At 48.0% G+C, this 16,973-nt stretch overlaps 1 long non-coding RNA gene across 1 annotated transcript; it reads right to left on the bottom strand.

Annotated features, from left to right (window-relative positions):
• Window positions 1-10,084: 10,084 nt before the first annotated feature.
• Window positions 10,085-15,759, bottom strand: LOC128311353 (uncharacterized). The gene is made up of 3 exons (XR_008289755.1): window positions 15,361-15,759; window positions 12,095-12,183; window positions 10,085-10,962 (listed from the first exon to the last, which is right to left on the bottom strand). It is a non-coding gene; the product is annotated as an uncharacterized LOC128311353 (long non-coding RNA).
• Window positions 15,760-16,973: the final 1,214 nt, after the last annotated feature.

Raw genomic sequence — 16,973 nt, 5'->3', positions numbered from 1 at the left:
CAAACAGGAAACATTTCCTTCCCACCCAAGACAACTGAATTCTCCTCCCCCAGAGAATAACCGTAACTAGTCTCTTGGGTTAGCCAGGTCTCTATGCAAGCAGGTACAACTAAACATATCCTTCTTTTCTTCAAGGGAGAGGATCCTATCTGTGTCGTCCCACACCTCTTTCCATTTGATGTAACTTCAGGACTTTCCCACGCTGCACATTCTCGCTAACAGCTTCCATAGTATTCTCTTGCATAAACAAACCATAACTTCCGGAACCTGCCTCTGCGCAGCAACACTGGGGGTATTTCCAATATTTTCTTGCTATAAACAGTGCTGGTCCACGTACCTTCACACATATGTAAGAGTGTATCTGTAGGGCCCATTCCTCGAAGAGGAACGTTGCCTCGATGGGTCCATGCATTTTAAAATTAAACCGATACTCTGACACTGCCCTTCTAAAGGGGTTTGATGAATGTATACACCCAGCCAGGAGTATCTGTTTCCTTGGGGTTTGTTCCATAATGTTGTGTTATCAGGTTATTGTCCTTTGCAAATCAGATAAGTAACAACAAACACGAGTGCTACCAAGGAGCTAGAAGTATGATAGGAATGTGCACATATGTGTGCATAGGTAAAACTATACACTTAAAATTAGTGTGTTTACAGTGCTTTAGTGTATGCATGTTATACCTCAATAAAAAAGAAAAGAAAACAATGTGAAAAAAAGCAGATGCCAAGATTAAAGAATATCCTTCTTCAATAGGGAGGTCTTGAAATGCCTTCCTGAAAACCTAAGGATGATGAGGCTCCCACACGGGGGTCATACATGTGAAAGAGGGTATCAGACATAAGGAAGAGTGTAGTCAAAGGACAGGGAAGGAGCCTGACTTGTTTGAGGAAGTGAAAACAGCAAGCTAGGGAGACTAGTCCCAGATGAGGTTCAAGAGGTTATCAGGGGCCAGATCAAACAAGGTCTCTTAGGCAAGAAGTTTGGGTTAGTTTTCTCACTGCAATGGGAAGCCATTGAAGGAGTTGAAGCATGTGAGTGGCACAATCCATTCTATATTTAAAGAAAAAAGAATCGCATGGCTACAGGATAGAGAGTGGATTTTAGGTAAGCAGAAATGGAAGTGAGGAAAACACGTAGATGGCTACTGCCTTCAAGATGAGATGTGGTGGTGGCTTGGACCAAGGAGGTGATGAAAATGGAGGGAAGAGGGTGGATGGCAGGCATAAATAAGAGGAATGATCTGTGGGACATCTGTACAGGTAATCCATAGAGTGAAGTATTCATGGGGGGATGGGAGAGAGGTGCAACCAAAATACACTGCTAGCTTTCTGACCAAGTGGATGGGTCATGGCACCATGTTGCAAAACTGGAGAAGGCTTAGGAACGTCTTGGTTGGGACCATGGGGAGAAGAATTAAAAGTCTGGTCTTGATCATATTAAATTGTAGGTTGTCTAGCAGGCAAGAGACATCAAACAGGAATCATCCAGGAGGGAGTCCTTGAGGATTGTGAAACGTCTTCCTGCACACACAATTGCACATAGACCCAAACCACCATCACTCCTGCCTTAAGCTAAAACCTCAGGATTTGTGGGCACTGTCCTTTTTTGTAGCTAAGGCATCAGACACTTCCATTTCATAGGCATAGCCCTTCTTTCCATGTTTTGACTCTAGCTCTTCAAGGGTAGAGACTGAGTATTAAGCCTCCTAAAACCCCAGGTCCATAGAACATGCTCCCAAAATGGGTATGTGGCTGACCTGAGGGTTCTTCACAGATTTAGTTCAAGGAATCTCAGAAGATAGCCATAAGCTAAGCTCAGATCATAATCTAATAGGGGCAACATGGACTTGGCCATTGTAAAGAGGAGAGAAGAAAGTCATCTAAAGCAACAGAGCCCAATGGAATCAGAAAACCCCATTGGCATTGCTTCCAGTATCCAGATGACCATACCCAGAAGCATGGTCAAAGGTGATGGGCCAGGTGCCACCTTCACCAAATGGAAACTTTAGAAGGTTCATGCAGTTTCACAGAAGGCCTGTCCCATCTCTTGGGCCAGACCACACCAGCACCCCATCAAATCCATGTCAACTATACCAACAGGAAAGTCAATAAGTTTCCTGAATAAGATTTCTTTTGTCCATCCCCACAACTAGCCATTACCTTCATTACCTATCCCCCACCACCTCCAAATTTAGTCCTTCCAACCCACCCCCTGCATGGATGCTAGCACACAGATCTGATCTTCTGCCTCTGTTCTTACCCAGCCACGCATAGGGTTTTACAATCTGGCCTCTGCCAAATTTTCCACTACCTTTTCCATCCTTAACAACTTGAGTTCCAGACTCAGACTTTCTTCCTGTTCCCTAAACATTCCAGGCCCCACAACCTTGTTTCTTGGCTCTTTCCTTGAAGAGGTTAGTCCTTATTTTTAAAAATATCTATATGAATATTTTTATGCATAAGATTTATGAAAATTTATATTCATATGTATATATATATGAAGATGCTAATCTTTATCAGTACACAGGGGAATATAAATTAAATTAAAATAGGATAGTCTTTTCTATCTATAAATTGGTAAACATTTAAAAAGATTTAGTATATCCAGTAGTGAAAGAGGGGAAATCTTCTGCGCATTACTCTGCTGGTAATAACATATCAACATTTAGAAGGCAGATGTGATTTGAGCCCTGCCATAAAACTTCCAGAACCTTCTCCCATTAAAGTACTCAGACAAATATAAGTATAAAGCATGTTTACTGTAGCCTTATTTGTCATAGAAAAACTAGGAGACAGTTTAAATGTCACCCTCCCACCCATCTCCCCCCTTCCAAAAAAAAAAAAAAAACAAGAACAGACAAGTCACTTACGGCACATCCAAATTGTTGACTTCTATGAAGTTATTAAAAAGAATGAAGTAGATTTGTATGGGCTGATTTGGAAAGATGAGCGTTCTATATTGTTAATGCCAAGAAGAGGTTGTAACACAGGATAACATGATCCCAGTTTTGGCAAAAAGCTAAGAGAAGAATAAAGAGAGAGATCTGGTATACACATCATTTCTGCTGATGATAGTTTCCCCTGGGCAGTAGGAATGGGGAGTCACAAGCAAACTGGAAAGATTTTCCCTTTGTACGTTGCTGTATGATTCGCATGTTTTTCCACAGGCACACACTCCTTTTGAAATTAAAAGAAGATATATAGATACATATATATATTATATTATATATAATACATATATATAAATATATTATATTATATATAATACATATATATATTATATTATATATAATACATATATATATTATATTATATTATATATAATACATATATATATTATATTATATAATACATATATATATTATATTATATATAATACATATATATAAATATATATTAAAAAATAATTAATGAAAATCTTTAAAGGGCTCCAGGGCAAAGAGCAGCAAAGATTGCTTGCCGATAGCTCAGGAAGAGTCAAGTCTCAAAGAACATGTGAGATTGTTCTCCAAGATCTGGAAGAGGGTGATGTGGGGGGTGGAGGGAGGGAGAGGAGGGCCATTCGCACTGGCCTCAATCCAAAGAAGCCTGCGAGCTGCAAGGGCACTTCCAACGACATGTTTGTGCAAAGGAGCAGCAAGATGTCACAAGAACTGACTGAGATCAAAATGTGAGCAGCGTCTGGGCCCTTGTGAGGATCTCTCAGGGCTGCCGATCTCTCCCGGAACCCATCATCTGGCCATCCCTTAGAGCTATCAGCTCTGCACCCGGCCCTACCGGAGCCAAACCTTGTCCCTGCACACAGGAGCTCGTGTAAGCATCTAACAGAAACAGAAGTCCATGGTGAGCACCTGGGGAGGGAAGTGAAAATGTGAAGAAAAAATGAAAAAGTGAAAAAGTGAAGAAAATGAAATGGAGCGAGTGCAGAGAACGGAGAGGTGCCTGGACCTCAAATCCACCCGTAGTCCGGCCCTAGATTCTCCTGCCCAAGTCCTAGCATGAGGAAGGGGTAAAGAATGGAAAAGGCTGGGGTGCTAGTGGTATTCTGTGCCTTAATCTGGAAGCGGGTCACGTGGGTGTGGTCAGCTTGAGAAAAATGGGCAGCTGGACACCTAGGATATGTGCATGTTTATGTTATACTTCAATGGAAATTATTTATAAAATAAATAAAATAGAAAGAGATGTATCAATTGGAACACGGAGAGAGAGAGAGAGACGACAGGACGAAGGAGGTAGGATTCTTTACAACCCAGGAGAACAAAAGGAGAGGAACTTCTTGTTTATTCAGAGTATCCTGAGGGTCCCAGTGTCAGGGGAGGCCACAGTGACGGCGGTGCCCTGGAGCCACATTTGGATTTACAGATGCAGCTGTAGAGACAGACGCAGACAGAAGTTTAGACACATGGGGGTTGTACTCATACAGTTCACGTTGGTAAAAAAAAGTTCTGAAAGGTCACATACTCAACTAAGGACAGTGGTTAGTTATCCGGAGTGAGTCATTTTCATGTTGTGCTTCGTTTATTTCCTCATCATTTGGTTACTTTTACAACGAACTCGTTTTAGAAATTACAGTCTTGTAAGGTATTTTCTCTTCCTTCTTGTTGACAGCCTTGTAGAGCCTTTAAAGTGTAGTATTGTCCCCATGACATTTTCTCTGACTTCTTGGTCCAGATCTTCTTGAGGCTGTCACCCTCCACCCAGACCACTTGTCCCAGAATCGCCTGGGGGATGGCCCATATTCTCGGACTGCCCCTCCCAGATTTTCTGAGGTAGAATTCCTGGGGCCCAGACTGTGAGCCCCGGGAGAGAAACAATTACATCCAATTCAACTCGGTTCCCTCAGAGTCAGACACAGGACCACAACATGAGGCCGTCAATAAATACGTGCTGAATGAATGAATGAATCAATCAATCAAACAAACAAACAAACAATCTCGATCATCACCCAACCATCCCAAGGATGAGCCTTTCCCGGCGGGCCCAGTGCAGGCACACTTCTGGGCTTGGTTCAGGTATGTTTCTGTCACTCTGAGAAACTGTCACCTGTGGTCTCATGCTGCTCTGGGTACAGACAAGCCAGACTTGGCAAGACAAATGGGGAAACCCCAAAAGCCAGTGGAGTCACCAGAGGAGTGACCCAGTTATCCAGATTATGGGACTCAGTTTCCGTAAGTTGGGCTCTCTCTTCATCAACCTTAAAGAGACCGTGGCATAAACCGAAGACTTCTCAGTTCTCAAAGTGCAGGATCCCGAGACCAGCAAGGCCAACCTCCTAATGGTACAGAAGCTTGCACCGTGGGGCCAGCGACCTGGCTTCAATTTCTGGCTCGCTTTCTAACTGCAGGTTTGGGGTTGGCTCCACCAGAGGCCTCTGTTTGGAAAAGGAGAAATTTATAAAATGAGAAAAACAATACTTAACTTAAAGGGTTGTTGTGTCACATTAGATAATTCATGAAACAAATATTCATTAAGCCTCTACTGTGTTCCTGACACTGTTCCAAGTGCTAAGGAGACAGCCGCAAACAAAACAGGCAAAAAAAAAAAATGTGGGGTGCCTGGTGGCTCAGTTAGTTGAGTGTCCAACTCTTGATTTCGGCTCAAGTCATGACCTCATGGTTGGTAAGTTCGAGCCTGCATCAGGCTCTGGCGCTGGGATTCTCTCTCTCTCTCCCTGTCTCTCTCTCTCTCTCTCTCTCTCTCTCTCTCTCTCCCACTCCCCTGCTCATGCATTCTCTTGCTCTCTCTCAAAATAAATAAATAAACTTTTTTAAAAATCCTTGAGGGGGTTAATTCCTGTGAAGCTGAGTCCCTAGCCCAAAATAACTTCTCCGGAAGGTCGCAGGAGACCTCAGCTCCTGGAGCTAAGAATCAAGACACCAGAGAAGAGGCTAGCAAAGGTCACCTCCAAGATCCTTGGCAACGGCCAACAGGGTAATGTCAATGTCTGATAAATAGAAACTTTAGAATGTGCAACTCTCGGGGCGTCTGGGTGGCTCAGTCAGTTAAGTGTCCAGCTTCAGCTCAGGTCATGATCTCACAGTTGGTGGGTTCAAGCCCCATATCAGGCTCTCTGCTGTCAGCACAGGGCCTACTTTGGATCCTCTGTCCCTCTCTCTCTCTCTCTCTCTCTCTCTCCCTGCCCTCCCCTGCTCTCTCTCTCTCTCTGTGTCTCTCTCAAAAATAAACATTAAAAAAAATTTTTTTTTTAGTGTGCAACTGTCTTCTGCTTGGCTCACTCTGGTGGCTCACAGAGGCGGTGCCTCTTAGGGCCCCGGAGAAACAGGAGCTGTGTAAACTGAACACCGGGAGAGAATCAGATGCCAGAATGTGCCCAAGCCGCAGCCGTGCGGGTTCAGCGAACCCCCCTGGCTCCGCTTCTTGGAAATAAGTATCTCCCTTTTGCCAGAAGAAAATAAACTCAAACAGGAAAGCGCTTCCTGATTCAGTGTGTAACTCAGGACCTCGGAGTGGCGAGCGGGTCTGATTATGTGACCGTGGCTTTCAACGCACCCCAGCACATGCGGGAAGAAGCAGGGGTTCCTGGAAGAGAGCGAGGCCTGTGTTTGCCCCTGTGGACGGCTGTGTCCGCTCACGTGTACATATGTTCGCGTGTGCCTCTGCGTGCTTGTACACACACGCACGGGTGTGTGCGCTCACATGTAGGTTTGTGGGCATTTGTGCCTCTGTGTGCCTTTGCCTGGACTTCTGAGGATCTGGTTCTGTAACGTCTACGTGCGTTCCCGTGAGTGTGGCCGTGGGCACCTTCATGCGTGTGTGTCTGTGCTTGAGGGAGGAGCTGGGGGAGGAGGGACCACAGAGATTCGAGGAGAGGGTGGGGTTCAGAGCCTGCTGGGAAGTGGGGATATGTGCCCGGCAGGGACTTGAAACGTTCCTGTCACTGCCAGGGATGTGGTGAGGAAACAGACCCACAGAGTGTCCCGCCAGGGGTTCCAGAAAGAGCATTCGGGCTCTCTCAGGTCAGGTGGTTGCTCCGGCCTCAGGGAATGAGGCAGCCTCCTGGGGGTACAAAAGCCCAGGGAGGCCTCCGAGGGGCTGTCTGTGGCCCCACCCAAGGGACCCGGCCCCGCCAGTCACCAAGACAAGGACTCGCAGTTGGAAAAGTCACGACACTGCCTGTCAGCCCCTGACTGTGGGAATGGAGACTCTCTGATAGGGGAACCGAGACCGCCCCCAGCTCCCGGGCACCGATGAGGGTGCTCAGGGAAAGAACGAGCACTCTAACCCGGCCTGTCCCCCGGGGCCCTCGTGGCTGGCCATCAGCAGGGAAGCCATGTTGATGACATTGCAGGACCCTGCAAACCACCCAGGGGAGGTGCACCCAGGCCTGAGACACAAGAAGAAGCTTTTCCTGTAGGAATTGCGATGCCAGGGGCAGGGGGCACCATCCACCGAGGAAAAACGGCTGCCAGGGAAAGAGCCTCTTGAGAGTCATGGCGTGGGGATGATCGAGGACACAGACAGGATCAGTGCTAAGGGGACCGAGAGGTGAGAAAGAACATCCCCCCAAGAGAAGGTGCAGGTGGTCGGGACCCTCCCATCTAAGGAAGAGGGCAGAATTTAGAGCAGAGAACACATTTCCACTCAGATGGAGGCAAGGGGCCTGTGACTGCCACCAAGCTGGGAAAGCCTGCAGAGCAGTTCACGAGGACAGTTGCCCCGTGTCCCCAGCTGCGTGTGTTCTGGGGGCTAAGCGGCCCCCAGCCTGTGGCTTCCTCAGATCAGTTTCTTCTGAGAACCTTCCTGAGCCTCCAGCACCTGCTCCCCAGCCAAGCCCGTGAGCTTCGTGAGGAGGAAGGGTCTGCCCACCTTCGGTCCCTAAGCTCAAGCATGTAGAACGAGGCCCAGTCCTGAGACAGATGGCTGTCTAACCCCGCCCTGGGATTTTCTGACGGGACTCAGCCTTGGGGTCTATTTTCAAGCTGTCAAGGTGGGTATGTAAAGAGCTGGACACCTGCCCACCTGCAGAGAGGGGCACTCCGTGAGGATGGGGTAAGGACGGGGGCCGTGACTTTTCTGGGAACACTCAGACCACACGAGCCAGCTGAGCTCACTAAGCTGACCCCTCCCCTGCCGACCCAGCCCTCCTGCCAATGCTGTGACCCGTCCTCGACCAAGATACCCCTTGCCCTCTGACGGATCGATTCTGTTTTAGGGCCCAGGAAGCCCCCCACGTGTCTGCCTTGGATTCACAGCTTAGATAGAATTGGAACTCAAGCCTTGACCGCAGATGGTCCGGTGCTTCTGTTTCTCCTCTATGTGCGTCCTTTCAGAAAACACCTTAGAGAGCCAAATGCTAGGCACATGGTCATCTTACTCTCACTGCATCCCAATTCCTGTCTCCAGGAAAAGAGAGAGAGAGAGACCGTTGTGCCCTGGCACTGAGACCGGCGAAGGGTAGTGAGCATGAATTATGTATCACACAAGCGATAGAGATAAGAGTGGAATGGGGAAAATCATAACCCTATTAATAATGGAAGTGCAGTTTGTAAACTCTCCACCAGGAATAATTTGCATCGCAATATAAACAGGGAGTCTAACACAGAGCAGCTGGCAATGGCACTTCGGTAAAATGTAAAAGCCACCATTTCAAACATTAAAAGTCATGATTAAATTATAAGAATTTGTTCAGCACAACGTACGAGGAGAGGGCATGTGCTCTGACTCCATCTGAGCGCAGGGTCAGCCCTGCCTCCCCGCGTCTGCCGGGAGCGTGAACCAAGGGCTTGGGTCCTTGGGACCCTGGTGGTTATCATTACCATTAGGACCTGCTGCTGGGGTTAGGGCTGTCTGTGCACACCATTCGGAGCATGCCGCATGTCATCATTCGTTAATTCTTTTTTTTTTTTTTTTTTGTATGGGTCTTATTTATACAAAATACATACGTATTTTACTGAGGCATGAAGCTGATTCATATTGGACTTAAACTCACATTGTCTTAAAATGTGCCAGATGAACACTGTCATCGTGTAACAAAATACCCAGGTAAATGGGGAACTACAGCTAACCAGCGTGCAGCAAGTCCCCTAGGAAAGAAAGCACGTTATTATAGAATGCAAAGCCAGATTAAGACGCAATTTAACCCAAAACAGTCTACGTAAACGAAATAGATTAATCCTTTAAAAGGAAACCTGCTATGTAACTACACTTTTATGTTTTTAATGCAATTTATTGTCAAATTGGCTAACATACAGTGTGTAAAGCATGCTGTTGGTTTGCCGGGTAGGTCCTCGTGGGTCATCGCTTCCATGCAACCCCCAGTGCTCATCCCAGGCCGCTATGGCATCTCCGTTTGGAAAACGAGAAAACTGAGGCCCGTGGGGGTTAAATGGCTCGTGTTGGGCCGTGCCATTGGTACGTCGGGAGTGTTGTGGTGCAGGCACTCTAAGCGATGAGTCATGGGCATCTACCCCCAAAACCAAGAGCTCACCGTTTACACTGTATGTTAGTCAACTTGACAATAATATCAAATTATATCAAAATAAATAAATTATATCATGAATAAATAAATAAATAAATCGATCGATCGATAGATAAAATTAATAAAATTAAAACAAACACTCTGATCTCTGAGCTGACCCTCCGGTGCCCCAGTAGCTCTCTGTAGCTACTCGGGTACCTCTCAAACAGGGCTGGTGGGATGGACAACTGGAACCGTCCTTTTAAAATATAATTTGGCAGCGCGTTAGTAGCTTGGTCAAGCTTTGACGGAGGTGTTCTCCATTCCTCGGGATCTCTCTGAAAAAAAAAACAACCTGATATCATTCTGATCTTTATTAGCTATTAAGGGATGTCACGACTATTAGCTATGTGTCTATAAAATCTATTTGTAGAGAGGTAATTTTTACTTCCGGGTTATCGTATGGAAACTGTGGAAACAACTCAAATGTCCGATAATCGTTGAAAAGAGGCACAAGCGATGGTGAAATGCTATGCATCCAAAAGGGGGGGGGGGAGTTGATAAAGAATTTGTAATAACATGGGGGGGGGCGGCGCCTGGGTGGCTCAGTCGGTTGAGCGTCCGACTTTGGCTCAGGTCACGATCTCACGGTTCGTGAGTTCGAGCCCCGCATCAGGCTCTCTGATCTCGGCGCAGGGCCCGTTTCAGATCCTCTGTCCCCCTCTCTCTCCACCCCTCCCCTGCTCATGCTCCTTCTCTCAAAAATGAACATTTTTTAAAAAGAAAAGAAAGAATGTGTAATAACATGGAAAATGCACCTGGTAAGTGAAACAAGCAAGATATAAAAGGTTAGACTCACTATGAACCCACCTGGGTAAAACAATACATAGGAAAACATGGGAATGTACCTGTGTGGTTAATAATCTTCGTCCCTTTATGTCGAAAACATGGGAAGTTGCCTTTTCTCATTTCTGTACTTCCAAGCTATTTACAACAAGCATGTTACTTTTCGAATAGAAAAACTATGCAGACAAATATATGTGTGTACATACGTGCTGTGGTACTTATTAGCATATGGACATTTGAAGGAGCCCTCACCGTCTCACCAATTGTAGACACAAAACAGAATGAGAACAGCCTTCTGTGTCCCCACCTTGTCGTCTCCCTCCCACAAAAATCCCTTGGTTCCCGCCATGCCAGGAGTTTCTCCCCCTCTGTGATCAGCTCTCTCACTAACCTGCTGGCTCGGAGCCTCCCGGGCCAGAGGATCGCACGCTGTCCTCCACACAGGTGGGCAGTGCTCCACCTCTCGGGGCATCACCAGCGGGTGAGCACCTGCCATCGTGTGTCTGCAGAGCTGGAATTTGACAGCCCATGCTTACCACCGGGCAAGCAGTGCGAACAGCTGGAGCTGGCTGTGCCCGCCCCCGGGGTCAAAGGCACTAGCCTGAGAGGTGGTGCCAGCCGGGCACTGCCCACCTGGCCGGCCTGGCCGTGGGACGTCCGGTGAGTCCCCTGGGCTCCCTGCGCTGCGGTTGTCCCACCTATAAAATGAGACATTTTGGAACACGTTAAAGCCCTTTTCCTCCCATAAGCCTGTATAAACATAACCTCGTGTAATCGTGAGCCTAATCTCGATGTGAAATATTTTAATGCAGTTCCAGAGCGTTCTGATGCGTGGTAACGTGGGGCACAGCTGCCCGGGCCAGTTCGGTGGCTGGCTGCAGACCCCGTGAGGGCAGCTGAGCCGGAGCAAGACGGCACAACAGGGTGAGACTGTCGGGAGCCTCGAGCAGGGCGGCTGGGCTCCCGGCCCCCGCACCCGCCAAACTGTTGCCACCTGGAGCCGACTTCTGTTGATGCCCCCGTCCAACATCCTGGGAGAAAGGGAAATTCTAGCAATGGGCAGTCAGGCTTCCCCTTGCTGGATGGTGGATTGGCTTTCCGGGACGGGAGAAGCAGTGTGCCACAGGCCTGGGGACCTAGGAGCCCCCAAACGGCCAGGAGGGCTCAGAGGCTCTGAGCCCAGGTTGGGGGGCTGGGGGTGCTGGCAGCCGACCGCACTCCCCCACTGTCTTCAGCACATTATTGACATTCCAAAGGGGAGAGGCAGAGAATTAATTTCATGCTGACTGCCTCCCCCCACACCCATACCTCCCCTGCCCACACAATCCCCAGCCAAGTCCAAATGAGGGTCTGCGTCTTACACGAAGACAAATGATCACAATTAGGAAAAATGCTTCGGGGCCCCCGCATTCCATTCCTCTCCAGCATCCCAGTGAAGCTGTGTCCCCAAGGGCCGGGCACGGTGCATGCAGTCGGTGCTCAGTAAATGCCCGTTGGCTCGGAGCCACGTGGGTGTTCTCTTAGCTCTTCTTCCCTGAGCCTCAACCAAAAGAACCTCCTTCCTTCCACTCCTGACTCCTACCCCTTGTGAATTCACCCCATCCTTTTTAATCCTGTTTGTCAGATCCTAAACGATCGTAAGAAAAATTGGAGATTTTAAAGGTTTTTCTCATCGCTTAACATCAGCCATTCAAATAACTACCTTCGCTGGCTGGCTTCAGAAGGGTAAAAGCACAGCCTTTGTGTTCAAGAGCTTTAATACCTGAATTAGAGAGAAAAAGAAATGATAAGGAGTTGTATGGAAAGGATCGAGGGAAAAGAAGTATTTACCAAGCGTCCACAATGTCCCAACACTGTGCCTTGCGTATTATTTCATTTATCCGTAATCATAAGCTCGTGAAGGAAGCATCATTGTCCCCCTGTGACATATAAGGAAACTGAGGCTCAGAGAATTGATGTCACTTACCAAGTATAGATTTCCTTCTCTTTGCCTGGCAATGAGTAAGCTGGACCTTGGACTGGGATAGTCTAGAGCCTTGCTACTCAAACTGCAGTCCATGCACCCAGTACCGGCATCATCTGGGAGCTTGTTAGAAATGCACAATCTCAGGGGCACCCGGGGCGGCTCAGTCGGCTAAGCGTCCGACTTCAGCTCAGGTCATGATCTCACGGTTCGTGAGTTCGAGCCCCGCGTCAGGCTGTGTGCCGACGGCTCGGAGGGAGCCTGGAGTCTGCTTCGGATTCTGTGTCCTCCCCTCCCTGCCCCTCCCCGGTTCTCTCTCTCTCTCTCTCTCTCTCTCTCAAAAATAAATAAACATTAAAAAAAAAGAAATGCAGAATCTCAGTCCCATCCCAAACATATTGAATCAGAATCTGCAATTTAAGACACCCTTGGGTGCTCATTTGGAGAAGCCCTGATACAGAGCATGGCTTTCCGTCTTCAGAGTGCATTGGTATCCCCTGGAGGTAACCCCGGTCCAGAGTTCCTGACTCGGACTCTAGCATAGGACCCTGAGAACCTGCACTTCTAGCTAATGCTAGCTGCGGCTGCCACTCTGGAACCAGGGATCGCATTTTGAGAAGCCAGATCCAGAAACATGCCTCGCAGCTCCAGCCACCACCCTTTCTTCCATGCATTTGACAGGCATGTGTTGAGGTCCTGTTATGTCCCACTTGGCATCCCTGAGAAGCCACTGGGGCGTCAGGCACGAGAGAGAGTCCCGGTTCCAGTTCCAACATAGGAGACAGATATGACAGCAACCAAGCATAGATCGTCCCTATGCGCCAATGGAAGCTGGGTGCTACTGAAACACGAAGGAGGAAGGTGCCAGGGGAGTCTGGGGCTGAGTAGAGGACAGGTTTGCACGTAGGTCACAAATAAGCTGGAGGGTCTCTTTCTTGGAGTCCTTGAGAGGGTAGGGTTGTTTTACCCACAGGGGCGTTACAAACTCAGTGCTCATGGAATTACTCAAGGGCCTCCAAAAATATTAGGACTTTGCAAAATATGGCTCCAACGGATCAGTAGAAAAAAAATGACAACAAATAAATGTTCACGAAATGCCTGCAAAATACTCCAAATGGCGACTACTGAATGCAGCTCAATTTACATGCTTAATTTGAGATGTGAGTGCGTTTTGAAATGTTTTTGATGATGCAGGATGGAACCTCCAAAAGCTGGGGACCCTCAAACCTCCGAATACCCTCGGCCTGTCCTGCGGGAGGGAGAGAGCACGTGCTATTAACTCCCTGCTTACCGGCACCTCCCCTCCTGCTGCCTGGCCTGTGAAGGTCTCCCGCTGGCGGTGTCCCAGGGGCTCACGGTGGCAGGAGGCCTGGGGGACTTCCTCACAGCTGCCTTCAGCAGTCTCCTTCTGCTTTCAGTCCAGCCGTACTCGTGATGGATGCTGTTTGTCACTCGTCACCCACGGGTCGTGGAGAAAGCTTGCCCAGGTGCCTGTCACAATCCAGGGACAACCATAGGTGCTGACACCTTGTCACAGCATCACCCCGATCTGATTTTATTGGCCTTTACTTGTCACTGCCCACAGAGACGTGAGGAGACATTGGTGGCCAAGAAAGGGGGTCCCAGGAGCCCTGACTCACAGCCCTCTATCTGTGACAGGGAGGTAGTCACAGGAAAGCAGGGAAGTAAAGGCATAGCACTAAAGCCCTGGGCTCCTGGGGCGGTGAGGGCGACTGAGAGAGAAGGAAAGGTCAGGGAAGAAGGTCTGTCCGGATGAGGCACAGAATCGCCCAAATATCCCTGCTTTGGGAAATCAGTTATAAAGAAATAATCAAGCACATGGCCAAAGGTTTCTGTCCCACAATGGGCATTTTGGTGCCATTTAGAAGAATAAAAATTTGCAGGGGCACCTGGGTGGCTCAGTCAGTTCAACGTCTGACTTCGGCCCAGGTCATGATCGCATGGTTCGTGGGTTCGAGCCCCATGTCGGGCTCTGTGCTGACAGCTCGGAGTCTGGAGCCTGCTTCGGATTCTGTGTCTCCCTCTTTCTCTGACCCTCCCCTGCACACGCTCTGTCTCTCTCTCTCTCTCTCTCAAAAATAAAGAAACACTAAAAAAGCAAGCATAGAAATTTGGAAATGCCATCAGTGAATGGGCCAGAGGCTAGCTCTACGAGTCTCAGTTGTATCCTCTGTAAAATGGGGGAAACAACAACACTCAGTTTATAGATTGGCTGCAAAGATTAAATGAGATAATGCATGGAATGTGCTTCATGCAGTCACCGAGTAAAGGTTCACTACATAGCCACTGCTGACGTTGTATCCAAAAATAATAAAAAATAAACAAATCAGTTACACAAAGGGTAGTGTGCCAAAAAACGTGAAACACTGCGACCCAAGGTGGTTTTCTTTCCAAAAAGATTTACCGATAAGGGGGACAAACTTACGGTATAATGCACAAAATATTTCCCTGTCATTTTCTGTATAAAAATGTGCATATTTTATAATGGAACTTCAGGGCTGTGAAGAGGCCGTCTATGGCTGTTTCACTGCTGAGGGCAAGAAATCACGACCGAGGGCAGAAAGGGCCCAGGAAGTCAGGTGGAGACAGGAAGCAGGTTTTGCCTGAACAGCTGATTTCCACCTCGGACAAACGTTTTCTGGCTCTCCCACGCTGATTTAGTCGTGTCTGTGTGTGTGTGTGTGTGTGTGTGTGTGTGTGCGTCTTACAGCACATGGATTCCCCAGTGCAGTATTTCCAATTGTTCTCTGCCACCCAGGGACTTGTTCAAAATGCAGCTTTCAACTCCTGCTGCCTGGCCAGAATCCCCTGGGAGTGAGGACAGGGAGCATCCTGAACTCTGAATGTGAGACTGAGCCCACAAGGGATTTGTAGGCACAGCGCACAAAGAGTTTGGCAACTTTGCAGGAAGGGACCTTACCCTGTGCGCTTTCAGTCACCGGTGCCTGACACAGGACCCAGTTCATAAGAGGCTCAACAAAAGATTGTTCCATGAACAGATTAATCTATTAATCGAACGAATACATTCTCCCATCTTTGGGGAAAATTCACACATCCTGAGCTGTCCCGGATCGTTCAGTCCCCAAGGATGGGAACCCAGAACACCCTGTACCTGGCAGTGTCGACATTCAATCATTTCTTGCGGAGCTAGACTCAGGGACCCCGGCGATGAGCCCCGGATGCAGGAGGATGAACACCCAGTGAGAGCATGGCCAAATCTCACCCTCACAGGAAAAGACCAAAGGAGAAAACAAAACAGGCAACTGTAGCCGCAGCCACCTGTCAAACGTGCGTGGTTCTCCAGCGTTGACAAGGTGCTTTGCCTCACTGGAGCTTTGCCACGACGTGCTGGGGCGAGTCGCATTATCACAGATATGAAAATAAAGCGCCTTCCCCAAGTGTCTTCAGCGACTCCCCGGCATCCCCAGGCCACATGAATCCGATTTCAGGATTCTTTGCTAATACAATGATGAAAGACCGTCATTCTCCTTTGCTTACTCTTCGCAGCCCAGACACAGGCAGGTCCAACCGCAGGAAGCAGCCAGCCAAATGTGTTGGCTGTGCCCCTCCAAGGATTGAAGCAACAAAAGATTATCTCACAGGTGCCTCTGATTCACCAGCTTTAAACAGCCTGACCAGTTCAGCTTGTTTGCACACAGATGCAAAAGCCATGAGGAAGCCCGAGTCCCCACACCGTGGATTTTGCTCTAAGTCCCAGTGTCCCAGAACGGTTCCCCTTACTTATCGGGAATTTCAAGATCGTGCAACGAACGTAAGTTGCCAAGAAGATAAAGAATAATAACGGCAATGCCAGAGACAAAAGCAGAAAGAAAGACAATATTTTTCAAATGTTTTCCCAACTGTCACTTTAATAATGGCCTAACAACAGAGTATGCTAATTTGCCTCCACAGATACCTGTGAATGTAAATGCAAAACAAATAGTAATTAATGTCTTGGTGCGAAAATCAAGCAATTGGTATTAACTTTGCATCAGACCTGAGATTATGCACATTCAAAATCATGATGTGTTTTCAACAGCAACAGTGGCAATCACGAAGAGAAAACGGTGAGGGGAGGCTCTGGGGTTAATAGAATCCACAAAGCCACCCCGGTGTGACCTCTCCCAGCTTCCCTCCGAAACACACATGGAACATTCAGAGCTAAGAAGCACAATCAACCAAGTCTCGAGTTCTGAGCGGAAGTTTTACCAACTACCTCCGGGGAAGGGAACGGATAAAACCGAATCATTCTCGATGGGCGCATCTTGACTCTTGAAGCAAAGCGTCAAGGCTGATAGGCACAGTCAAACCCCAGGTCACAGGCAGAGACCCCAGATCTTTGCTGAAAACAGAAAACAGACACCCTGTCATGTGCTCAGAGAGCCTTCTACAGTCATCTTCCCTGAAATCACCAGGAAGGGTTTTCCAGTTCAGTTGAGGGACCATCACATGACTGCACAGGGGGAAGGAAGGGGAAGAGGTCCGAGGTGGGATGCTAGGCAGACAAAGTCATGAAAGGAGGCCAGGAAGTGACGCTTCTTAGAGGTCGTGAGCTTTCAGATATTATTTCTAGAAGAGGAAAGAGACAGACTATCTCAGAATGTCCAGAAATGAATTGTCAGAGAACCAGGGGGACAGAAGATCTAGGGACAGTCCAGCAAAGCACACTGGCGTCCATGCATGCAGGAAAATAGAAATCCACCAGACCCGTGCCGTCTGTCCTCT

This window comes from Acinonyx jubatus, chromosome A3, assembly GCF_027475565.1.
Source record: "Acinonyx jubatus isolate Ajub_Pintada_27869175 chromosome A3, VMU_Ajub_asm_v1.0, whole genome shotgun sequence".
Classification (NCBI taxonomy): domain Eukaryota; kingdom Metazoa; phylum Chordata; class Mammalia; order Carnivora; family Felidae; genus Acinonyx; species Acinonyx jubatus.
The sequence above is the reverse complement of the archived record's forward strand: the minus strand, read 5'-3'. Positions and strand labels throughout refer to the sequence as shown.